This window comes from Mobula birostris, chromosome X (assembly GCF_030028105.1).
Source record: "Mobula birostris isolate sMobBir1 chromosome X, sMobBir1.hap1, whole genome shotgun sequence".
In the NCBI taxonomy this organism is placed as follows: Eukaryota; Metazoa; Chordata; class Chondrichthyes; order Myliobatiformes; family Myliobatidae; genus Mobula; species Mobula birostris.
Window position 1 is genome coordinate 23664510 of NC_092402.1, and position 27642 is coordinate 23692151.

Genomic DNA, 27642 nt, shown 5'->3' on the forward strand with positions numbered 1-27642 from the left:
CATATATGTTCTCCTTCAGGAAAAAAAGTTGCTTTCACAATGTGAATGGAACAGTAGCAAAGTGATAGCAAACACAGAAGATACTTTTCAATTTTACTCAAAGGTACTGAGTACTGAGTTGATGTAAACGTCCTAACTTTACTCAGTACCTGATTCTAAGTTGTCTGGCACCCTTTGATTGTCTGTGCTTCTTCACGAAAAAAAGTCATTTTCTCGCTGTGCTCACAACAAAAGCAATGCTTTCAGATTCGAAGAATATACTATTCAATTTTACTCAGAGGTACAGAGTGCTAAGTAGATGTAAACGTCCTAACTTTGCTTAGCACATGGTTCTGTGTTGTCTGGTACCACTTGCATGTCTGTGCTCCTTCAGGAAAAAAAGGCACTTTCTCAATGTGAATGGAACAATAGCAAAGCAACTGGAATTAAAGAAGATACTTTTCAATTTTACTCAAAGGTAAAGAGGGTAAGCAGAAGTAGACATTCTCAATGTATTTAGCACATGATTCTAACTTGTCTGCTACCGCTTGCATATATGTTCTCCTTCAGGAAAAAAAGTTGCTTTCACAATGTGAATGGAACAGTAGCAAAGTGATAGCAATCACAGAAGATACTTTTCAATTTTACTCAAAGGTACTGAGTACTGAGTTGATGTAAACGTCCTAACTTTACTCAGTACCTGATTCTAAGTTGTCTGGCACCCTTTGATTGTCTGTGCTTCTTCAGGAAAAAAAGTCATTTTCTCGCTGTGCTCACAACAAAAGCAATGCTTTCAGATTCGAAGAATATACTATTCAATTTTACTCAGAGGCACAGAGTGCTAAGTAGATGTACACTTCCTAACATTACTCAGTACATCATTTTAAGCTGTCTGGTATCACTTGCATGTCTGTTCTCCTTCAGGAAAAAAAGTCACTTTCTCAATGTGAATGGAACAATAGCAAAGCAATTGGAATCAAAGCAGATACTTTTCTATTTTACTCAAAGGTAAAGAGGGTAAGTAGAAGTAAATCTCCTAAATGTACTTAGCACATGATTCTAACTTGTCTGCTACCACTTGCATCTCTGTGCTCCTACAGGAATAAAAGTCACTTTCTCAGCGTGAATAGAACAATAGCAAAGCAATAGCAATCACAGAAGATACTTTTCAATTTTACTCAAAGGTACTGAGTGCTCAGATGATGTTAATGTCCTAACTTTACTCAGTACCTGATTCTAAGTTGTCTGGCACCCATTGATTGTCTGTAGTTCTTCAGGAAAAAAAGTCATTTTCTCACTGTGCTCACAACAAAAGCAATGCTTTCAGATTCGAAGAATATACTATTCAATTTTACTCAGAGGTACAGAGTGCTAAGTAGATGTAAAAGTCCTAACATTACTCAGTACATCATTCTAAGCTGTCTGGTACCACTTGCATGTCTCTGTTCCTTCTGGAAATAAAGTCACTTTCACAATGTGAATGGAACAATAGCAAAGCAATTGGAATCATAGAGGATACTTTTCAATTTTACTCAAAGGTAAAGAGGGTAAGCAGAAGTAGACATTCTCAATGTATTTAGCACATGATTCTAACTTGTCTGCTACCGCTTGCATATATGTTCTCCTTCAGGAAAAAAAGTTGCTTTCACAATGTGAATGGAACAGTAGCAAAGTGATAGCAATCACAGAAGATACTTTTCAATTTTACTCAAAGGTACTGAGTACTGAGTTGATGTAAACGTCCTAACTTTACTCAGTACCTGATTCTAAGTTGTCTGGCACCCTTTGATTGTCTGTGCTTCTTCAGGAAAAAAAGTCATTTTCTCGCTGTGCTCACAACAAAAGCAATGCTTTCAGATTCGAAGAATATACTATTCAATTTTACTCAGAGGCACAGAGTGCTAAGTAGATGTACACTTCCTAACATTACTCAGTACATCATTTTAAGCTGTCTGGTATCACTTGCATGTCTGTTCTCCTTCAGGAAAAAAAGTCACTTTCTCAATGTGAATGGAACAATAGCAAAGCAATTGGAATCAAAGCAGATACTTTTCTATTTTACTCAAAGGTAAAGAGGGTAAGTAGAAGTAAATCTCCTAAATGTACTCAGCACATGATTCTAACTTGTCTGCTACCACTTGCATCTCTGTGCTCCTACAGGAATAAAAGTCACTTTCTCAGCGTGAATAGAACAATAGCAAAGCAATAGCAATCACAGAAGATACTTTTCAATTTTACTCAAAGGTACTGAGTGCTCAGATGATGTTAATGTCCTAACTTTACTCAGTACCTGATTATAAGTTGTCTGGCACCCTTTGATTGTCTCTCCTTCTTCAGGAACAAAAGTCACTTTCTCACTGTGCTCACAACAAAAGCAATGTTTTCAGAATCGAAGAATATACTATTCAATTTTACTCAGAGGTACAGAGTGCTAAGTAGATGTAAAAGTCCTAACATTACTCAGTACATCATTCTAAGCTGTCTGGTACCACTTGCATGTCTCTGTTCCTTCTGGAAATAAAGTCACTTTCACAATGTGAATGGAACAATAGCAAAGCAATTGGAATCATAGAGGATACTTTTCAATTTTACTCAAAAGTAAAGAAGGTAAGTAGAAGTAAATGTCCTAAATGTATTTAGCACATGATTCTAACTTGTCTGCTACCACTTGTATCTCTGTGCTCCTTCAGGCAAAAAAGTCACTTTCTCAATGTAAATGGAAGAATACCAAATCAATTGGAATCAAAGAAGATACTTCTCAATTTTACTTAAAGGTAAAGAGGGTAAGTAGATGTAAACGACCTGAATGTACTTAGCACATGATTCTAACTTGTCTGGTACCACTTGCATGTCTGTGCTCCTTCAGGAAAAAAAGTCACTTTCTCAATGTAAATGGAAGATTACCAAATCAATTGGAATCAAAGAAGATACTTCTCAATTTTACTTAAAGGTAAAGAGGGTAAGTAGATGTAAACGACCTGAATGTACTTAGCACATGATTCTAACTTGTCTGGTACCACTTGCATGTCTGTGCTCCTTCAGGAAAAAAAGTCACTTTCTCAACGTGAATGGAACAATAGTACAGCAGTTGGAATCAAAGAAGATACTTTTCAATTTTACTCAAAGGTACAGAATGCTCAGTTGATGTAAGCATCCTAACTTTACTCAGTACCTCATTATAACTTGTCTGGCACCCTTTGATTGTCTGTGCTTCTTCAGGAAAAAAAGTCATTTTCTCACTGTGCTCACAACAAAAGCAATGTTTTCAGAATCGAAGAATATACTAATCAATTTTACTCAGAGGTACAGAGTGCTAAGTAGATGTAAACGTCCTAACTTTGCTTAGCACATGATTCTAACTTGTCTGCTACCGCTTGCATATATGTTCTCCTTCAGGAAAAAAAGTTGCTTTCACAATGTGAATGGAACAGTAGCAAAGTGATAGCAAACACAGAAGATACTTTTCAATTTTACTCAAAGGTACTGAGTACTGAGTTGATGTAAACGTCCTAACTTTACTCAGTACCTGATTCTAAGTTGTCTGGCACCCTTTGATTGTCTGTGCTTCTTCACGAAAAAAAGTCATTTTCTCGCTGTGCTCACAACAAAAGCAATGCTTTCAGATTCGAAGAATATACTATTCAATTTTACTCAGAGGTACAGAGTGCTAAGTAGATGTAAACGTCCTAACTTTGCTTAGCACATGGTTCTGTGTTGTCTGGTACCACTTGCATGTCTGTGCTCCTTCAGGAAAAAAAGGCACTTTCTCAATGTGAATGGAACAATAGCAAAGCAACTGGAATTAAAGAAGATACTTTTCAATTTTACTCAAAGGTAAAGAGGGTAAGCAGAAGTAGACATTCTCAATGTATTTAGCACATGATTCTAACTTGTCTGCTACCGCTTGCATATATGTTCTCCTTCAGGAAAAAAAGTTGCTTTCACAATGTGAATGGAACAGTAGCAAAGTGATAGCAATCACAGAAGATACTTTTCAATTTTACTCAAAGGTACTGAGTACTGAGTTGATGTAAACGTCCTAACTTTACTCAGTACCTGATTCTAAGTTGTCTGGCACCCTTTGATTGTCTGTGCTTCTTCAGGAAAAAAAGTCATTTTCTCGCTGTGCTCACAACAAAAGCAATGCTTTCAGATTCGAAGAATATACTATTCAATTTTACTCAGAGGCACAGAGTGCTAAGTAGATGTACACTTCCTAACATTACTCAGTACATCATTTTAAGCTGTCTGGTATCACTTGCATGTCTGTTCTCCTTCAGGAAAAAAAGTCACTTTCTCAATGTGAATGGAACAATAGCAAAGCAATTGGAATCAAAGCAGATACTTTTCTATTTTACTCAAAGGTAAAGAGGGTAAGTAGAAGTAAATCTCCTAAATGTACTTAGCACATGATTCTAACTTGTCTGCTACCACTTGCATCTCTGTGCTCCTACAGGAATAAAAGTCACTTTCTCAGCGTGAATAGAACAATAGCAAAGCAATAGCAATCACAGAAGATACTTTTCAATTTTACTCAAAGGTACTGAGTGCTCAGATGATGTTAATGTCCTAACTTTACTCAGTACCTGATTCTAAGTTGTCTGGCACCCATTGATTGTCTGTAGTTCTTCAGGAAAAAAAGTCATTTTCTCACTGTGCTCACAACAAAAGCAATGCTTTCAGATTCGAAGAATATACTATTCAATTTTACTCAGAGGTACAGAGTGCTAAGTAGATGTAAAAGTCCTAACATTACTCAGTACATCATTCTAAGCTGTCTGGTACCACTTGCATGTCTCTGTTCCTTCTGGAAATAAAGTCACTTTCACAATGTGAATGGAACAATAGCAAAGCAATTGGAATCATAGAGGATACTTTTCAATTTTACTCAAAAGTAAAGAAGGTAAGTAGAAGTAAATGTCCTAAATGTATTTAGCACATGATTCTAACTTGTCTGCTACCACTAGTATCTCTGTGCTCCTTCAGGAAAAAAAGTCACTTTCTCAATGTAAATGGAAGAATACCAAATCAATTGGAATCAAAGAAGATACTTCTCAATTTTACTTAAAGGTAAAGAGGGTAAGTAGATGTAAACGACCTGAATGTACTTAGCACATGATTCTAACTTGTCTGGTACCACTTGCATGTCTGTGCTCCTTCAGGAAAAAAAGTCACTTTCTCAATGTAAATGGAAGATTACCAAATCAATTGGAATCAAAGAAGATACTTCTCAATTTTACTTAAAGGTAAAGAGGGTAAGTAGATGTAAACGACCTGAATGTACTTAGCACATGATTCTAACTTGTCTGGTACCACTTGCATGTCTGTGCTCCTTCAGGAAAAAAAGTCACTTTCTCAACGTGAATGGAACAATAGTACAGCAGTTGGAATCAAAGAAGATACTTTTCAATTTTACTCAAAGGTACAGAATGCTCAGTTGATGTAAGCATCCTAACTTTACTCAGTACCTCATTATAACTTGTCTGGCACCCTTTGATTGTCTGTGCTTCTTCAGGAAAAAAAGTCATTTTCTCACTGTGCTCACAACAAAAGCAATGCTTTCAGATTCGAAGAATATACTATTCAATTTTACTCAGAGGTACAGAGTGCTAAGTAGATGTACACTTCCTAACATTACTCAGTACATCATTCTAAGCTGTCTGGTATCACTTGCATGTCTGTGCTCCTTCAGGAAAAAAAGTCACTTTCTCAACGTGAATGAAACAATAGCAGAGCATTTGGAATCAAAGAAGGTACTTTTCAATTTTTCCCAAAGGTAAACAGGGTACGTAGAAGTAAATCTCCTAAATGTACTTAGCACATGATTCTAACTTGTCTGCTACCACTTGCATCTCTGTGCTCCTTCAGGAAAAAAAGTCACTTTCTCAATGTGAATGGAACAATAGTACAGCAGTTGGAATCAAAGAAGATACTTTTCAATTTTACTCAAAGGTACAGAGAGCTCAGTTGATGTAAGCATCCTAACTTTACTCAGTACCTGATTATAACTTGTCTGGCACCCTTTGATTGTCTGTGCTTCTTCAGGAAAAAAAGTCATTTTCTCACTGTGCTCACAACAAAAGCAATGTTTTCAGAATCGAAGAATATACTAATCAATTTTACTCAGAGGTACAGAGTGCTAAGTAGATGTAAACGTCCTAACTTTGCTTAGCACATGATTCTAACTTGTCTGCTACCGCTTGCATATATGTTCTCCTTCAGGAAAAAAAGTTGCTTTCACAATGTGAATGGAACAGTAGCAAAGTGATAGCAAACACAGAAGATACTTTTCAATTTTACTCAAAGGTACTGAGTACTGAGTTGATGTAAACGTCCTAACTTTACTCAGTACCTGATTCTAAGTTGTCTGGCACCCTTTGATTGTCTGTGCTTCTTCAGGAAAAAAAGTCATTTTCTCGCTGTGCTCACAACAAAAGCAATGCTTTCAGATTCGAAGAATATACTATTCAATTTTACTCAGAGGTACAGAGTGCTAAGTAGATGTACACTTCCTAACATTACTCAGTACATCATTTTAAGCTGTCTGGTATCACTTGCATGTCTGTGCTCCTTCAGGAAAAAAAGTCACTTTCTCAATGTGAATGGAACAATAGCAAAGCAATTGGAATCAAAGCAGATACTTTTCTATTTTACTCAAAGGTAAAGAGGGTAAGTAGAAGTAAATCTCCTAAATGTACTTAGCACATGATTCTAACTTGTCTGCTACCACTTGCATCTCCGTGCTCCTTCAGGAAAAAAAGTCACTTTCTCAATGTGAATGGAACAATAGTACAGCAGTGGAATCAAAGAAGATACTTTTCAATTTTACTCAAAGGTATAGAGAGCTCAGTTGATGTAAGCATCCTAACTTTACTCAGTACCTGATTATAACTTGTCTGGCACCCTTTGATTGTCTGTGCTTCTTCAGGAAAAAAAGTCATTTTCTCACTGTGCTCACAACAAAAGCAATGTTTTCAGAATCGAAGAATATACTAATCAATTTTACTCAGAGGTACAGAGTGCTAAGTAGATGTAAACGTCCTAACTTTGCTTAGCACATGGTTCTGTGTTGTCTGGTACCACTTGCATGTCTGTTCTCCTTCAGGAAAAAAAGTTGCTTTCTCAATGTGAATGGAACAGTAGCAAAGTGATAGCAATCACAGAAGATACTTTTCAATTTTACTCAAAGGTACTGAGTACTGAGTTGATGTAAACGTCCTAACTTTACTCAGTACCTGATTCTAAGTTGTCTGGCACCCATTGATTGTCTGTACTTCTTCAGGAAAAAAAGTCATTTTCTCACTGTGCTCACAACAAAAGCAATGCTTTCAGATTCGAAGAATATACTATTCAATTTTACTCAGAGGTACAGAGTGCTAAGTAGATGTACACTTCCTAACATTACTCAGTACATCATTTTAAGCAGTCTGGTATCACTTGCATGTCCGTGCTCCTTCAGGAAAAAAAGTCACTTTCTCAATGTGAATGGAACAATAGCAAAGCAATTGGAATCAAAGAAGATACTTTTCAATTTTACTCAAAGGTAAAGAGGGTAAGTAGAAGTAAATCTCCTAAATGTACTTAGCACATGATTCTAACTTGTCTGCTACCACTTGCATCTCCGTGCTCCTTCAGGAAAAAAAGTCACTTTCTCAATGTGAATGGAACAATAGTACAGCAGTTGGAATCAAAGAAGATACTTTTCAATTTTACTCAAAGGTAAAGAGGGTAAGCAGAATTAAACGTCCTGAATGTATTTAGCACATGATTCTAACTTGTCTGCTACCGCTTGCATATATGTTCTCCTTTAGGAAAAAAAGTTGCTTTCTGAATGTGAATGGAACAGTAGCAAACTCATAGCAATCACTGAAGATACTTTTCAATTTTACTCAAAGGTACAGAGTGCTCAGTTGATGTAAGCATCCTAACTTTACTCAGTACCTCATTATAACTTGTCTGGCACCCTTTGATTGTCTGTGCTTCTTCAGGAAAAAAAGTCATTTTCTCACTGTGCTCACAACAAAAGCAATGCTTTCAGATTCGAAGAATATACTATTCAATTTTACTCAGAGGTACAGAGTGCTAAGTAGATGTACACTTCCTAACATTACTCAGTACATCATTTTAAGCTGTCTGGTACCACTTGCATGTCTGTGCTCCTTCAGGAAAAAAAGTCACTTTCTCAATGTAAATGGAAGATTACCAAATCAATTGGAATCAAAGAAGATACATCTCAATTTTACTTAAAGGTAAAGAGGGTAAGTAGATGTAAACGACCTGAATGTACTTAGCACATGATTCTAACTTGTCTGGTACCACTTGCATATCTGTGCTCCTTCAGGAAAAAAAGTCACTTTCTCAACCTGAATGGAACAATAGTACAGCAGTTGGAATCAAAGAAGATACTTTTCAATTTTACTCAAAGGTACAGAATGCTCAGTTGATGTAAGCATCCTAACTTTACTCAGTACCTCATTATAACTTGTCTGGCACCCTTTGATTGTCTGTGCTTCTTCAGGAAAAAAAGTCATTTTCTCACTGTGCTCACAACAAAAGCAATGCTTTCAGATTCGAAGAATATACTATTCAATTTTACTCAGAGGTACAGAGTGCTAAGTAGATGTACACTTCCTAACATTACTCAGTACATCATTCTAAGCTGTCTGGTATCACTTGCATGTCTGTGCTCCTTCAGGAAAAAAAGTCACTTTCTCAACGTGAATGAAACAATAGCAGAGCATTTGGAATCAAAGAAGCTACTTTTCAATTTTTCCCAAAGGTAAACAGGGTACGTAGAAGTAAATCTCCTAAATGTACTTAGCACATGATTCTAACTTGTCTGCTACCACTTGCATCTCTGTGCTCCTTCAGGAAAAAAAGTCACTTTCTCAATGTGAATGGAACAATAGTACAGCAGTTGGAATCAAAGAAGATACTTTTCAATTTTACTCAAAGGTACAGAGAGCTCAGTTGATGTAAGCATCCTAACTTTACTCAGTACCTGATTATAACTTGTCTGGCACTCTTTGATTGTCTGTGCTTCTTCAGGAAAAAAAGTCATTTTCTCACTGTGCTCACAACAAAAGCAATGTTTTCAGAATCGAAGAATATACTAATCAATTTTACTCAGAGGTACAGAGTGCTAAGTAGATGTAAACGTCCTAACTTTGCTTAGCACATGATTCTAACTTGTCTGCTACCGCTTGCATATATGTTCTCCTTCAGGAAAAAAAGTTGCTTTCACAATGTGAATGGAACAGTAGCAAAGTGATAGCAAACACAGAAGACACTTTTCAATTTTACTCAAAGGTACTGAGTACTGAGTTGATGTAAACGTCCTAACTTTACTCAGTACCTGATTCTAAGTTGTCTGGCACCCTTTGATTGTCTGTGCTTCTTCAGGAAAAAAAGTCATTTTCTCGCTGTGCTCACAACAAAAGCAATGCTTTCAGATTCGAAGAATATACTATTCAATTTTACTCAGAGGTACAGAGTGCTAAGTAGATGTACACTTCCTAACATTACTCAGTACATCATTTTAAGCTGTCTGGTATCACTTGCATGTCTGTTCTCCTTCAGGAAAAAAAGTCACTTTCTCAATGTGAATGGAACAATAGCAAAGCAATTGGAAACAAAGCAGATACTTTTCTATTTTACTCAAAGGTAAAGAGGGTAAGTAGAAGTAAATCTCCTAAATGTACTTAGCACATGATTCTAACTTGTCTGCTACCACTTGCATCTCCGTGCTCCTTCAGGAAAAAAAGTCACTTTCTCAATGTGAATGGAACAATAGTACAGCAGTGGAATCAAAGAAGATACTTTTCAATTTTACTCAAAGGTACAGAGAGCTCAGTTGATGTAAGCATCCTAACTTTACTCAGTACCTGATTATAACTTGTCTGGCACCCTTTGATTGTCTGTGCTTCTTCAGGAAAAAAAGTCATTTTCTCACTGTGCTCACAACAAAAGCAATGTTTTCAGAATCGAAGAATATACTAATCAATTTTACTCAGAGTGACAGAGTGCTAAGTAGATGTAAACGTCCTAACTTTGCTTAGCACATGGTTCTGTGTTGTCTGGTACCACTTGCATGTCTGTTCTCCTTCAGGAAAAAAAGTTGCTTTCTCAATGTGAATGGAACAGTAGCAAAGTGATAGCAATCACAGAAGATACTTTTCAATTTTACTCAAAGGTACTGGGTACTGAGTTGATGTAAACGTCCTAACTTTACTCAGTACCTGATTCTAAGTTGTCTGGCACCCATTGATTGTCTGTACTTCTTCAGGAAAAAAAGTCATTTTCTCACTGTGCTCACAACAAAAGCAATGCTTTCAGATTCGAAGAATATACTATTCAATTTTACTCAGAGGTACAGAGTGCTAAGTAGATGTAAAAGTCCTAACATTACTCAGTACATCATTCTAAGCTGTCTGGTACCACTTGCATGTCTCTGTTCCTTCTGGAAATAAAGTCACTTTCACAATGTGAATGGAACAATAGCAAAGCAATTGGAATCATAGAGGATACTTTTCAATTTTACTCAAAAGTAAAGAAGGCAAGTAGAAGTAAATGTCCTAAATGTATTTAGCACATGATTCTAACTTGTCTGCTACCACTTGTATCTCTGTGCTCCTTCAGGAAAAAAAGTCACTTTCTCAATGTAAATGGAAGAATACCAAATCAATTGGAATCAAAGAAGATACTTCTCAATTTTACTTAAAGGTAAAGAGGGTAAGTAGATGTAAACGACCTGAATGTACTTAGCACATGATTCTAACTTGTCTGGTACCACTTGCATGTCTGTGCTCCTTCAGGAAAAAAAGTCACTTTCTCAATGTAAATGGAAGATTACCAAATCAATTGGAATCAAAGAAGATACTTCTCAATTTTACTTAAAGGTAAAGAGGGTAAGTAGATGTAAACGACCTGAATGTACTTAGCACATGATTCTAACTTGTCTGGTACCACTTGCATGTCTCTACTCCTTCAGGAAAAAAAGTCACTTTCTCAACGTGAATGGAACAATAGTACAGCAGTTGGAATCAAAGAAGATACTTTTCAATTTTACTCAAAGGTACAGAGTGCTCAGTTGATGTTAAGCATCCTAACTTTACTCAGTACCTCATTATAACTTGTCTGGCACCCTTTGATTGTCTGTGCTTCTTCAGGAAAAAAAGTCATTTTCTCACTGTGCTCACAACAAAAGCAATGCTTTCAGATTCGAAGAATATACTATTCAATTTTACTCAGAGGTACAGAGTGCTAAGTCGATGTACACTTCCTAACATTACTCAGTACATCATTCTAAGCTGTCTGGTATCACTTGCATGTCTGTGCTCCTTCAGGAAAAAAAGTCACTTTCTCAACGTGAATGAAACAATAGCAGAGCATTTGGAATCAAAGAAGGTACTTTTCAATTTTTCCCAAAGGTAAACAGGGTACGTAGAAGTAAATCTCCTAAATGTACTTAGCACATGATTCTAACTTGTCTGCTACCACTTGCATCTCCGTGCTCCTTCAGGAAAAAAAGTCACTTTCTCAATGTGAATGGAACAATAGTACAGCAGTTGGAATCAAAGAAGATACTTTTCAATTTTACTCAAAGGTACAGAGAGCTCAGTTGATGTAAGCATCCTAACTTTACTCAGTACCTGATTATAACTTGTCTGGCACCCTTTGATTGTCTGTGCTTCTTCAGGAAAAAAAGTCATTTTCTCACTGTGCTCACAACAAAAGCAATGTTTTCAGATTCGAAGAATATACTATTCAATTTTACTCAGAGGTACAGAGTGCTAAGTAGATGTACACTTCCTAACATTACTCAGTACATCATTTTAAGCTGTCTGGTGTCACTTGCATGTCTGTGCTCCTTCAGGAAAAAAAGTCACTTTCTCAATGTGAATGGAACAATAGCAAAGCAATTGGAATCAAAGAAGATACTTTTCAATTTTACTCAAAGGTAAAGAGGGTAAGTAGAAATAAATCTCCTAAATGTACTTAGCACATGATTCTAACTTGTCTGCTACCACTTGCATCTCTGTGCTCCTTCAGGAAAAAAAGTCACTTTCTCAATGTGAATGGAACAATAGTACAGCAGTTGGAATCAAAGAAGATACTTTTCAATTTTACTCAAAGGTACTGAATGCTCAGTTGATGTAAGCATCCTAACTTTACTCAGTACCTGATTATAACTTGTCTGGCACCCGTTGATTGTCTGTGCTTCTTCAGGAAAAAAAGTCATTTTCTCACTGTGCTCACAACAAAAGCAATGTTTTCAGATTCGAAGAATATACTATTCAATTTTACTCAGAGGTACAGAGTGCTAAGTAGATGTACACTTCCTAACATTACTCAGTACATCATTTTATGCTGTCTGGTATCACTAGCATGTCTGTGCTCCTTCAGGAAAAAAAGTCACTTTCTCAATGTGAATGGAACAATAGCAAAGCAATTGGAATCAAAGAAGATACTTTTCAATTTTACTCAAAGGTAAAGAGGGTAAGTAGAAGTAAATCTCCTAAATGTACTTAGCACATGATTCTAACTTGTCTGCTACCACTTGCATCTCTGTGCTCCTTCAGGAAAAAAAGTCACTTTCTCAATTTGAATGGAACAATAGTACAGCAGTTGGAATCAAAGAAGATACTTTTCAATTTTACTCAAAGGTACAGAGAGCTCAGTTGATGTAAGCATCCTAACTTTACTCAGTACCTGATTATAACTTGTCTGGCACCCGTTGATTGTCTGTGCTTCTTCAGGAAAAAAAGTCATTTTCTCACTGTGCTCACAACAAATGCAATGTTTTCAGAATCGTAGAATATACTATTCAATTTTACTCAGAGCTACAGAGTGCTAAGTAGATGTAAACGTCCTAACTTTGCTTAGCACATGGTTCTGTGTTGTCTGGTACCACTTGCATGTCTGTGTTCCTTCAGGAAAAAAAGGCACTTTCTCAATGTGAATGGAACAATAGCAAAGCAACTGGAATTAAAGAAGATACTTTTCAATTTTACTCAAAGGTAAAGAGGGTAAGCAGAAGTAGACATTCTCAATGTATTTAGCACATGATTCTAACTTGTCTGCTACCGCTTGCATATATGTTCTCCTTCAGGAAAAAAAGTTGCTTTCACAATGTGAATGGAACAGTAGCAAAGTGATAGCAATCACAGAAGATACTTTTCAATTTTACTCAAAGGTACTGAGTACTGAGTTGATGTAAACGTCCTAACTTTACTCAGTACCTGATTCTAAGTTGTCTGGCACCCTTTGATTGTCTGTGCTTCTTCAGGAAAAAAAGTCATTTTCTCGCTGTGCTCACAACAAAAGCAATGCTTTCAGATTCGAAGAATATACTATTCAATTTTACTCAGAGGCACAGAGTGCTAAGTAGATGTACACTTCCTAACATTACTCAGTACATCATTTTAAGCTGTCTGGTATCACTTGCATGTCTGTTCTCCTTCAGGAAAAAAAGTCACTTTCTCAATGTGAATGGAACAATAGCAAAGCAATTGGAATCAAAGCAGGTACTTTTCTATTTTACTCAAAGGTAAAGAGGGTAAGTAGAAGTAAATCTCCTAAATGTACTTAGCACATGATTCTAACTTGTCTGCTACCACTTGCATCTCTGTGCTCCTACAGGAATAAAAGTCACTTTCTCAGCGTGAATAGAACAATAGCAAAGCAATAGCAATCACAGAAGATACTTTTCAATTTTACTCAAAGGTACTGAGTGCTCAGATGATGTTAATGTCCTAACTTTACTCAGTACCTGATTATAAGTTGTCTGGCACCCTTTGATTGTCTCTCCTTCTTCAGGAACAAAAGTCACTTTCTCACTGTGCTCACAACAAAAGCAATGTTTTCAGAATCGAAGCATATACTATTCAATTTTACTCAGAGGTACAGAGTGCTAAGTAGATGTAAAAGTCCTAACATTACTCAGTACATCATTCTAAGCTGTCTGGTACCACTTGCATGTCTCTGTTCCTTCTGGAAATAAAGTCACTTTCACAATGTGAATGGAACAATAGCAAAGCAATTGGAATCATAGAGGATACTTTTCAATTTTACTCAAAAGTAAAGAAGGTAAGTAGAAGTAAATGTCCTAAATGTATTTAGCACATGATTCTAACTTGTCTGCTACCACTTGTATCTCTGTGCTCCTTCAGGAAAAAAAGTCACTTTCTCAATGTAAATGGAAGAATACCAAATCAATTGGAATCAAAGAAGATACTTCTCAATTTTACTTAAAGGTAAAGAGGGTAAGTAGATGTAAACGACCTGAATGTACTTAGCACATGATTCTAACTTGTCTGGTACCACTTGCATGTCTGTGCTCCTTCAGGAAAAAAAGTCACTTTCTCAATGTAAATGGAAGATTACCAAATCAATTGGAATCAAAGAAGATACTTCTCAATTTTACTTAAAGGTAAAGAGGGTAAGTAGATGTAAACGACCTGAATGTACTTAAGCACATGATTCTAACTTGTCTGGTACCACTTGCATGTCTGTGCTCCTTCAGGAAAAAAAGTCACTTTCTCAACGTGAATGGAACAATAGTACAGCAGTTGGAATCAAAGAAGATACTTTTCAATTTTACTCAAAGGTACAGAATGCTCAGTTGATGTAAGCATCCTAACTTTACTCAGTACCTCATTATAACTTGTCTGGCACCCTTTGATTGTCTGTGCTTCTTCAGGAAAAAAAGTCATTTTCTCACTGTGCTCACAACAAAAGCAATGCTTTCAGATTCGAAGAATATACTATTCAATTTTACTCAGAGGTACAGAGTGCTAAGTAGATGTACACTTCCTAACATTACTCAGTACATCATTCTAAGCTGTCTGGTATCACTTGCATGTCTGTGCTCCTTCAGGAAAAAAAGTCACTTTCTCAACGTGAATGAAACAATAGCAGAGCATTTGGAATCAAAGAAGGTACTTTTCAATTTTTCCCAAAGGTAAACAGGGTACGTAGAAGTAAATCTCCTAAATGTACTTAGCACATGATTCTAACTTGTCTGCTACCACTTGCATCTCTGTGCTCCTTCAGGAAAAAAAGTCACTTTCTCAATGTGAATGGAACAATAGTACAGCAGTTGGAATCAAAGAAGATACTTTTCAATTTTACTCAAAGGTACAGAGAGCTCAGTTGATGTAAGCATCCTAACTTTACTCAGTACCTGATTATAACTTGTCTGGCACCCTTTGATTGTCTGTGCTTCTTCAGGAAAAAAAGTCATTTTCTCACTGTGCTCACAACAAAAGCAATGTTTTCAGAATCGAAGAATATACTAATCAATTTTACTCAGAGGTACAGAGTGCTAAGTAGATGTAAACGTCCTAACTTTGCTTAGCACATGATTCTAACTTGTCTGCTACCGCTTGCATATATGTTCTCCTTCAGGAAAAAAAGTTGCTTTCACAATGTGAATGGAACAGTAGCAAAGTGATAGCAAACACAGAAGATACTTTTCAATTTTACTCAAAGGTACTGAGTACTGAGTTGATGTAAACGTCCTAACTTTACTCAGTACCTGATTCTAAGTTGTCTGGCAGCCTTTGATTGTCTGTGCTTCTTCAGGAAAAAAAGTCATTTTCTCGCTGTGCTCACAACAAAAGCAATGCTTTCAGATTCGAAGAATATACTATTCAATTTTACTCAGAGGTACAGAGTGCTAAGTAGATGTACACTTCCTAACATTACTCAGTACATCATTTTAAGCTGTCTGGTATCACTTGCATGTCTGTGCTCCTTCAGGAAAAAAAGTCACTTTCTCAATGTGAATGGAACAATAGCAAAGCAATTGGAATCAAAGCAGATACTTTTCTATTTTACTCAAAGGTAAAGAGGGTAAGTAGAAGTAAATCTCCTAAATGTACTTAGCACATGATTCTAACTTGTCTGCTACCACTTGCATCTCCGTGCTCCTTCAGGAAAAAAAGTCACTTTCTCAATGTGAATGGAACAATAGTACAGCAGTGGAATCAAAGAAGATACTTTTCAATTTTACTCAAAGGTACAGAGAGCTCAGTTGATGTAAGCATCCTAACTTTACTCAGTACCTGATTATAACTTGTCTGGCACCCTTTGATTGTCTGTGCTTCTTCAGGAAAAAAAGTCATTTTCTCACTGTGCTCACAACAAAAGCAATGTTTTCAGAATCGAAGAATATACTAATCAATTTTACTCAGAGGTACAGAGTGCTAAGTAGATGTAAACGTCCTAACTTTGCTTAGCACATGGTTCTGTGTTGTCTGGTACCACTTGCATGTCTGTTCTCCTTCAGGAAAAAAAGTTCCTTTCTCAATGTGAATGGAACAGTAGCAAAGTGATAGCAATCACAGAAGATACTTTTCAATTTTACTCAAAGGTACTGAGTACTGAGTTGATGTAAACGTCCTAACTTTACTCAGTACCTGATTCTAAGTTGTCTGGCACCCATTGATTGTCTGTACTTCTTCAGGAAAAAAAGTCATTTTCTCACTGTGCTCACAACAAAAGCAATGCTTTCAGATTCGAAGAATATACTATTCAATTTTACTCAGAGGTACAGAGTGCTAAGTAGAAGTACACTTCCTAACATTACTCAGTACATCATTTTAAGCAGTCTGGTATCACTTGCATGTCCGTGCTCCTTCAGGAAAAAAAGTCACTTTCTCAATGTGAATGGAACAATAGCAAAGCAATTGGAATCAAAGAAGATACTTTTCAATTTTACTCAAAGGTAAAGAGGGTAAGTAGAAGTAAATCTCCTAAATGTACTTAGCACATGATTCTAACTTGTCTGCTACCACTTGCATCTCTGTGCTCCTTAAGGAAAAAAAGTCACTTTCTCAATGTGAATGGAACAATAGTACAGCAGTTGGAATCAAAGAAGATACTTTTCAATTTTACTCAAAGGTACTGAATGCTCAGTTGATGTAAGCATCCTAACTTTACTCAGTACCTGATTATAACTTGTCTGGCACCCGTTCATTGTCTGTGCTTCTTCGGGAAAAAAAGTCATTTTCTCACTGTGCTCACAACAAAAGCAATGTTTTCAGATTCGAAGAATATACTATTCAATTTTACTCAGAGGTACAGAGTGCTAAGTAGATGTACACTTCCTAACATTACTCAGTACATCATTTTAAGCAGTCTGGTATCACTTGCATGTCCGTGCTCCTTCAGGAAAAAAAGTCACTTTCTCAACGTGAATGAAACAATAGCAGAGCATTTGGAATCAAAGAAGGTACTTTTCAATTTTTCCCAAAGGTAAACAGGGTACGTAGAAGTAAATCTCCTAAATGTACTTAGCACATGATTCTAACTTGTCTGCTACCACTTGCATCTCTGTGCTCCTTCAGGAAAAAAAGTCACTTTCTCAATGTGAATGGAACAATAGTACAGCAGTTGGAATCAAAGAAGATACTTTTCAATTTTACTCAAAGGTACAGAGAGCTCAGTTGATGTAAGCATCCTAACTTTACTCAGTACCTGATTATAACTTGTCTGGCACTCTTTGATTGTCTGTGCTTCTTCAGGAAAAAAAGTCATTTTCTCACTGTGCTCACAACAAAAGCAATGTTTTCAGAATCGAAGAATATACTAATCAATTTTACTCAGAGGTACAGAGTGCTAAGTAGATGTAAACGTCCTAACTTTGCTTAGCACATGATTCTAACTTGTCTGCTACCGCTTGCATATATGTTCTCCTTCAGGAAAAAAAGTTGCTTTCACAATGTGAATGGAACAGTAGCAAAGTGATAGCAAACACAGAAGATACTTTTCAATTTTACTCAAAGGTACTGAGTACTGAGTTGATGTAAACGTCCTAACTTTACTCAGTACCTGATTCTAAGTTGTCTGGCACCCTTTGATTGTCTGTGCTTCTTCAGGAAAAAAAGTCATTTTCTCGCTGTGCTCACAACAAAAGCAATGCTTTCAGATTCGAAGAATATACTATTCAATTTTACTCAGAGGTACAGAGTGCTAAGTAGATGTACACTTCCTAACATTACTCAGTACATCATTTTAAGCTGTCTGGTATCACTTGCATGTCTGTTCTCCTTCAGGAAAAAAAGTCACTTTCTCAATGTGAATGGAACAATAGCAAAGCAATTGGAATCAAAGCAGATACTTTTCTATTTTACTCAAAGGTAAAGAGGGTAAGTAGAAGTAAATCTCCTAAATGTACTTAGCACATGATTCTAACTTGTCTGCTACCACTTGCATCTCCGTGCTCCTTCAGGAAAAAAAGTCACTTTCTCAATGTGAATGGAACAATAGTACAGCAGTGGAATCAAAGAAGATACTTTTCAATTTTACTCAAAGGTACAGAGAGCTCAGTTGATGTAAGCATCCTAACTTTACTCAGTACCTGATTATAACTTGTCTGGCACCCTTTGATTGTCTGTGCTTCTTCAGGAAAAAAAGTCATTTTCTCACTGTGCTCACAACAAAAGCAATGTTTTTAGAATCGAAGAATATACTAATCAATTTTACTCAGAGGTACAGAGTGCTAAGTAGATGTAAACGTCCTAACTTTGCTTAGCACATGGTTCTGTGTTGTCTGGTACCACTTGCATGTCTGTTCTCCTTCAGGAAAAAAAGTTGCTTTCTCAATGTGAATGGAACAGTAGCAAAGTGATAGCAATCACAGAAGATACTTTTCAATTTTACTCAAAGGTACTGAGTACTGAGTTGATGTAAACGTCCTAACTTTACTCAGTACCTGATTCTAAGTTGTCTGGCACACATTGATTGTCTGTACTTCTTCAGGAAAAAAAGTCATTTTCTCACTGTGCTCACAACAAAAGCAATGCTTTCAGATTCGAAGAATATACTATTCAATTTTACTCAGAGGTACAGAGTGCTAAGTAGATGTAAAAGTCCTAACATTACTCAGTACATCATTCTAAGCTGTCTGGTACCACTTGCATGTCTCTGTTCCTTCTGGAAATAAAGTCACTTTCACAATGTGAATGGAACAATAGCAAAGCAATTGGAATCATAGAGGATACTTTTCAATTTTACTCAAAAGTAAAGAAGGTAAGTAGAAGTAAATGTCCTAAATGTATTTAGCACATGATTCTAACTTGTCTGCTACCACTTGTATCTCTGTGCTCCTTCAGGAAAAAAAGTCACTTTCTCAATGTAAATGGAAGAATACCAAATCAATTGGAATCAAAGAAGATACTTCTCAATTTTACTTAAAGGTAAAGAGGGTAAGTAGATGTAAACGACCTGAATGTACTTAGCACATGATTCTAACTTGTCTGGTACCACTTGCATGTCTGTGCTCCTTCAGGAAAAAAAGTCACTTTCTCAACGTGAATGGAACAATAGTACAGCAGTTGGAATCAAAGAAGATACTTTTCAATTTTACTCAAAGGTACAGAGTGCTCAGTTGATGTTAAGCATCCTAACTTTACTCAGTACCTGATTATAACTTGTCTGGCACCCTTTGATTGTCTGTGCTTCTTCAGGAAAAAAAGTCATTTTCTCACTGTGCTCACAACAAAAGCAATGCTTTCAGATTCGAAGAATATACTATTCAATTTTACTCAGAGGTACAGAGTGCTAAGTAGATGTACACTTCCTAACATTACTCAGTACATCATTCTAAGCTGTCTGGTATCACTTGCATGTCTGTGCTCCTTCAGGAAAAAAAGTCACTTTCTCAACGTGAATGAAACAATAGCAGAGCATTTGGAATCAAAGAAGGTACTTTTCAATTTTTCCCAAAGGTAAACAGGGTACGTAGAAGTAAATCTCCTAAATGTACTTAGCACATGATTCTAACTTGTCTGCTACCACTTGCATCTCTGTGCTCCTTCAGGAAAAAAAGTCACTTTCTCAATGTGAATGGAACAATAGTACAGCAGTTGGAATCAAAGAAGATACTTTTCAATTTTACTCAAAGGTACAGAGAGCTCAGTTGATGTAAGCATCCTAACTTTACTCAGTACCTGATTATAACTTGTCTGGCACTCTTTGATTGTCTGTGCTTCTTCAGGAAAAAAAGTCATTTTCTCACTGTGCTCACAACAAAAGCAATGTTTTCAGAATCGAAGAATATACTAATCAATTTTACTCAGAGGTACAGAGTGCTAAGTAGATGTAAACGTCCTAACTTTGCTTAGCACATGATTCTAACTTGTCTGCTACCGCTTGCATATATGTTCTCCTTCAGGAAAAAAAGTTGCTTTCACAATGTGAATGGAACAGTAGCAAAGTGATAGCAAACACAGAAGATACTTTTCAATTTTACTCAAAGGTACTGAGTACTGAGTTGATGTAAACGTCCTAACTTTACTCAGTACCTGATTCTAAGTTGTCTGGCACCCTTTGATTGTCTGTGCTTCTTCAGGAAAAAATGTCATTTTCTCGCTGTGCTCACAACAAAAGCAATGCTTTCAGATTCGAAGAATATACTATTCAATTTTACTCAGAGGTACAGAGTGCTAAGTAGATGTACACTTCCTAACATTACTCAGTACATCATTTTAAGCTGTCTGGTATCACTTGCATGTCTGTTCTCCTTCAGGAAAAAAAGTCACTTTCTCAATGTGAATGGAACAATAGCAAAGCAATTGGAATCAAAGCAGATACTTTTCTATTTTACTCAAAGGTAAAGAGGGTAAGAAGAAGTAAATCTCCTAAATGTACTTAGCACATGATTCTAACTTGTCTGCTACCACTTGCATCTCCGTGCTCCTTCAGGAAAAAAAGTCACTTTCTCAATGTGAATGGAACAATAGTACAGCAGTGGAATCAAAGAAGATACTTTTCAATTTTACTCAAAGGTACAGAGAGCTCAGTTGATGTAAGCATCCTAACTTTACTCAGTACCTGATTATAACTTGTCTGGCACCCTTTGATTGTCTGTGCTTCTTCAGGAAAAAAGTCATTTTCTCACTGTGCTCACAACAAAAGCAATGTTTTTAGAATCGAAGAATATACTAATCAATTTTACTCAGAGGTACAGAGTGCTAAGTAGATGTAAACGTCCTAACTTTGCTTAGCACATGGTTCTGTGTTGTCTGGTACCACTTGCATGTCTGTTCTCCTTCAGGAAAAAAAGTTGCTTTCTCAATGTGAATGGAACAGTAGCAAAGTGATAGCAATCACAGAAGATACTTTTCAATTTTACTCAAAGGTACTGAGTACTGAGTTGATGTAAACGTCCTAACTTTACTCAGTACCTGATTCTAAGTTGTCTGGCACACATTGATTGTCTGTACTTCTTCAGGAAAAAAAGTCATTTTCTCACTGTGCTCACAACAAAAGCAATGCTTTCAGATTCGAAGAATATACTATTCAATTTTACTCAGAGGTACAGAGTGCTAAGTAGATGTAAAAGTCCTAACATTACTCAGTACATCATTCTAAGCTGTCTGGTACCACTTGCATGTCTCTGTTCCTTCTGGAAATAAAGTCACTTTCACAATGTGAATGGAACAATAGCAAAGCAATTGGAATCATAGAGGATACTTTTCAATTTTACTCAAAAGTAAAGAAGGTAAGTAGAAGTAAATGTCCTAAATGTATTTAGCACATGATTCTAACTTGTCTGCTACCACTTGTATCTCTGTGCTCCTTCAGGAAAAAAAGTCACTTTCTCAATGTAAATGGAAGAATACCAAATCAATTGGAATCAAAGAAGATACTTCTCAATTTTACTTAAAGGTAAAGAGGGTAAGTAGATGTAAACGACCTGAATGTACTTAGCACATGATTCTAACTTGTCTGGTACCACTTGCATGTCTGTGCTCCTTCAGGAAAAAAAGTCACTTTCTCAACGTGAATGGAACAATAGTACAGCAGTTGGAATCAAAGAAGATACTTTTCAATTTTACTCAAAGGTACAGAGTGCTCAGTTGATGTTAAGCATCCTAACTTTACTCAGTACCTCATTATAACTTGTCTGGCACCCTTTGATTCTCTGTGCTTCTTCAGGAAAAAAAGTCATTTTCTCACTGTGCTCACAACAAAAGCAATGTTTTCAGATTCGAAGAATATACTATTCAATTTTACTCAGAGGTACAGAGTGCTAAGTAGATGTACACTTCCTAACATTACTCAGTACATCATTTTAAGCTGTCTGGTGTCACTTGCATGTCTGTGCTCCTTCAGGAAAAAAAGTCACTTTCTCAATGTGAATGGAACAATAGCAAAGCAATTGGAATCAAAGAAGATACTTTTCAATTTTACTCAAAGGTAAAGAGGGTAAGTAGAAATAAATCTCCTAAATGTACTTAGCACATGATTCTAACTTGTCTGCTACCACTTGCATCTCTGTGCTCCTTCAGGAAAAAAAGTCACTTTCTCAATGTGAATGGAACAATAGTACAGCAGTTGGAATCAAAGAAGATACTTTTCAATTTTACTCAAAGGTACTGAATGCTCAGTTGATGCAAGCATCCTAACTTTACTCAGTACCTGATTATAACTTGTCTGGCACCCGTTGATTGTCTGTGCTTCTTCAGGAAAAAAAGTCATTTTCTCACTGTGCTCACAACAAAAGCAATGTTTTCATATTCGAAGAATATACTATTCAATTTTACTCCGAGGTACAGAGTGCTAAGTAGGTGTACACTTCCTAACATTACTCAGTACATCATTTTAAGCTGTCTGGTATCACTTGCATGTCTGTGCTCCTTCAGGAAAAAAAGTCACTTTCTCAATGTGAATGGAACAATAGCAAAGCAATTGGAATCAAAGAAGATACTTTTCAATTTTACTCAAAGGTACAGAGAGCTCAGTTGATGTAAGCATCCTAACTTTACTCAGTACCTGATTATAACTTGTCTGGCACCCTTTGATTGTCTGTGCTTCTTCAGGAAAAAAAGTCATTTTCTCACTGTGCTCACAACAAAAGCAATGTTTTCAGAATCGAAGAATATACTAATCAATTTTACTCAGAGGTACAGAGTGCTAAGTAGATGTAAACGTCCTAACTTTGCTTAGCACATGGTTCTGTGTTGTCTGGTACCACTTGCATGTCTGTTCTCCTTCAGGAAAAAAAGTTGCTTTCTCAATGTGAATGGAACAGTAGCAAAGTGATAGCAATCACAGAAGATACTTTTCAATTTTACTCAAAGGTACTGAGTACTGAGTTGATGTAAACGTCCTAACTTTACTCAGTACCTGATTCTAAGTTGTCTGGCACCCATTGATTGTCTGTACTTCTTCAGGAAAAAAAGTCATTTTCTCACTGTGCTCACAACAAAAGCAATGCTTTCAGATTCGAAGAATATACTATTCAATTTTACTCAGAGGTACAGAGTGCTAAGTAGATGTACACTTCCTAACATTACTCAGTACATCATTTTAAGCTGTCTGGTATCACTTGCATGTCCGTGCTCCTTCAGGAAAAAAAGTCACTTTCTCAATGTGAATGGAACAATAGCAAAGCAATTGGAATCAAAGAAGATACTTTTCAATTTTACTCAAAGGTAAAGAGGGTAAGTAGAAGTAAATCTCCTAAATGTACTTAGCACATGATTCTAACTTGTCTGCTACCACTTGCATCTCCGTGCTCCTTCAGGAAAAAAAGTCACTTTCTCAATGTGAATGGAACAATAGTACAGCAGTTGGAATCAAAGAAGATACTTTTCAATTTTACTCAAAGGTACTGAGTGCTCAGTTGATGTAAACGTCCTAACTTTACTCAGTACCTGATTCTAAGTTGTCTGGCACCCTTTGATTGTCTGTGCTTCTTCAGGAAAAAAAGTCATTTTCTCGCTGTGCTCACAACAAAAGCAATGCTTTCAGATTCGAAGAATATACTATTCAATTTTACTCAGAGGTACAGAGTGCTAAGTAGATGTACACTTCCTAACATTACTCAGTACATCATTTTAAGCTGTCTGGTATCACTTGCATGTCTGTTCTCCTTCAGGAAAAAAAGTCACTTTCTCAATGTGAATGGAACAATAGCAAAGCAATTGGAATCAAAGCAGATACTTTTCTATTTTACTCAAAGGTAAAGAGGGTAAGTAGAAGTAAATCTCCTAAATGTACTTAGCACATGATTCTAACTTGTCTGCTACCAGTTGCATCTCTGTGCTCCTACAGGAATAAAAGTCACTTTCTCAGCGTGAATAGAACAATAGCAAAGCAATAGCAATCACAGAAGATACTTCTCAATTTTACTCAAAGGTACTGAGTGCTCAGATGATGTTAATGCCCTAACTTTACTCAGTACCTGATTATAAGTTGTCTGGCACCCTTTGATTGTCTCTCCTTCTTCAGGAACAAAAGTCACTTTCTCACTGTGCTCACAACAAAAGCAATGTTTTCAGAATCGAAGAATATACTATTCAATTTTACTCAGAGGTACAGAGTGCTAAGTAGATGTAAAAGTCCTAACATTACTCAGTACATCATTCTAAGCTGTCTGGTACCACTTGCATGTCTCTGTTCCTTCTGGAAATAAAGTCACTTTCACAATGTGAATGGAACAATAGCAAAGCAATTGGAATCATAGAGGATACTTTTCAATTTTACTCAAAAGTAAAGAAGGTAAGTAGAAGTAAATGTCCTAAATGTATTTAGCACATGATTCTAACTTGTCTGCTACCACTTGTATCTCTGTGCTCCTTCAGGAAAAAAAGTCACTTTCTCAATGTAAATGGAAGAATACCAAATCAATTGGAATCAAAGAAGATACTTCTCAATTTTACTTAAAGGTAAAGAGGGTAAGTAGATGTAAACGACCTGAATGTACTTAGCACATGATTCTAACTTGTCTGGTACCACTTGCATGTCTGTGCTCCTTCAGGAAAAAAAGTCACTTTCTCAACGTGAATGGAACAATAGTACAGCAGTTGGAATCAAAGAAGATACTTTTCAATTTTACTCAAAGGTACAGAGTGCTCAGTTGATGTTAAGCATCCTAACTTTACTCAGTACCTCATTATAACTTGTCTGGCACCCTTTGATTGTCTGTGCTTCTTCAGGAAAAAAAGTCATTTTCTCACTGTGCTCACAACAAAAGCAATGCTTTCAGATTCGAAGAATATACTATTCAATTTTACTCAGAGGTACAGAGTGCTAAGTCGATGTACACTTCCTAACATTACTCAGTACATCATTCTAAGCTGTCTGGTATCACTTGCATGTCTGTGCTCCTTCAGGAAAAAAAGTCACTTTCTCAACGTGAATGAAACAATAGCAGAGCATTTGGAATCAAAGAAGGTACTTTTCAATTTTTCCCAAAGGTAAACAGGGTACGTAGAAGTAAATCTCCTAAATGTACTTAGCACATGATTCTAACTTGTCTGCTACCACTTGCATCTCTGTGCTCCTTCAGGAAAAAAAGTCACTTTCTCGATGTGAATGGAACAATAGTACAGCAGTTGGAATCAAAGAAGACACTTTTCAATTTTACTCAAAGGTACAGAGAGCTCAGTTGATGTAAGCATCCTAACTTTACTCAGTACCTGATTATAACTTGTCTGGCACCCTTTGATTGTCTGTGCTTCTTCAGGAAAAAAAGTCATTTTCTCACTGTGCTCACAACAAAAGCAATGTTTTCAGAATCGAAGAATATACTAATCAATTTTACTCAGAGGTACAGAGTGCTAAGTAGATGTAAACGTCCTAACTTTGCTTAGCACATGGTTCTGTGTTGTCTGGTACCACTTGCATGTCTGTTCTCCTTCAGGAAAAAAAGTTGCTTTCTCAATGTGAATGGAACAGTAGCAAAGTGATAGCAATCACAGAAGATACTTTTCAATTTTACTCAAAGGTACTGAGTACTGAGTTGATGTAAACGTCCTAACTTTACTCAGTACCTGATTCTAAGTTGTCTGGCACCCATTGATTGTCTGTACTTCTTCAGGAAAAAAAGTCATTTTCTCACTGTGCTCACAACAAAAGCAATGCTTTCAGATTCGAAGAATATACTATTCAATTTTACTCAGAGGTACAGAGTGCTAAGTAGATGTACACTTCCTAACATTACTCAGTACATCATTTTAAGCTGTCTGGTATCACTTGCATGTCCGTGCTCCTTCAGGAAAAAAAGTCACTTTCTCAATGTGAATGGAACAATAGTACAGCAGTTGGAATCAAAGAAGATACTTTTCAGTTTTACTCAAAGGTAAAGAGAGTAAGCAGAATTAAACGTCCTGAATGTATTTAGCACATGATTCTAACTTGTCTGCTACCGCTTGCATATATGTTCTCCTTCAGGAAGAAAAGTCACTTTCTCAACGTGAATGAAACAATAGCAAAGCATTTGGAATCAAAGAAGGTACTTTTCAATTTTTCCTAAAGATAAACAGGGTACGTAGAAGTAAATGTCCTAAATGTACTTAGCACATGATTCTAACTTGTCTGCTACCACTTGCATCTCTGTGCTCCTTGAGGAAATAAAATCACTTTCTCAACGTGAATGGAATAATAGCAAAGCAATAGCAATCACAGAAGATACTTTTCAATTTTACTCAAAGGTACTGAGTGCTCAGCTGATGTAAGCATCCTAACTTTACTCAGTACCTGATTATAACTTGTCTGGCACACTTGATTGTCTGTGCTTCTTCAGGAAAAATGTCATTTTCTCACTGTGGTCACAACAAATGCAATGTTTTCAGAATCGTAGAATATACTATTCAATTTTACTCAGAGGTACAGAGTGCTAAGTAGATGTACACTTCCTAACATTACTCAGTACATCATTTTAAGCTGTCTGGTATCACTTGCATGTCCGTGCTCCTTCAGGAAAAAAAGTCACTTTCTCAATGTGAATGGAACAATAGCAAAGCAATTGGAATCAAAGAAGATACTTTTCAATTTTACTCAAAGGTAAAGAGGGTAAGTAGAAGTAAATCTCCTAAATGTACTTAGCACATGATTCTAACTTGTCTGCTACCACTTGCATCTCCGTGCTCCTTCAGGAAAAAAAGTCACTTTCTCAATGTGAATGGAACAATAGGACAGCAGTTGGAATCAAAGAAGATACTTTTCAATTTTACTCAAAGGTACTGAGTGCTCAGTTGTTGTAAGCATCCTAACTTTACTCAGTACCTGATTATAACTTGTCTGGCACCCGTTGATTGTCTGTGCTTCTTCAGGAAAAAAAGTCATTTTCTCACTGTGCTCACAACAAATGCAATGTTTTCAGAATCGTAGAATATACTATTCAATTTTACTCAGAGGTACAGAGTGCTAAGTAGATGTAAACGTCCTAACTTTGCTTAGCACATGGTTCTGTGTTGTCTGGTACCACTGGCATGTCTGTGCTCCTTCAGGAAAAAAAGGCACTTTCTCAATGTGAATGGAACAATAGCAAAGCAACTGGAATCAAAGAAGATACTTTTCAATTTTACTCAAAGGTAAAGAGGGTAAGCAGAAGTAGACATTCTCAATGTATTTAGCACATGATTCTAACTTGTCTGCTACCGCTTGCATATATGTTCTCCTTCAGGAAAAACAGTTGCTTTCACAATGTGAATGGAACAGTAGCAAAGTGATAGCAATCACAGAAGATACTTTTCAATTTTACTCAAAGGTACTGAGTACTGAGTTGATGTAAACGTCCTAACTTTACTCAGTACCTGATTCTAAGTTGTCTGGCACCCATTGATTGTCTGTACTTCTTCAGGAAAAAAAGTCATTTTCTCACTGTGCTCACAACAAAAGCAATGCTTTCAGATTCGAAGAATATAC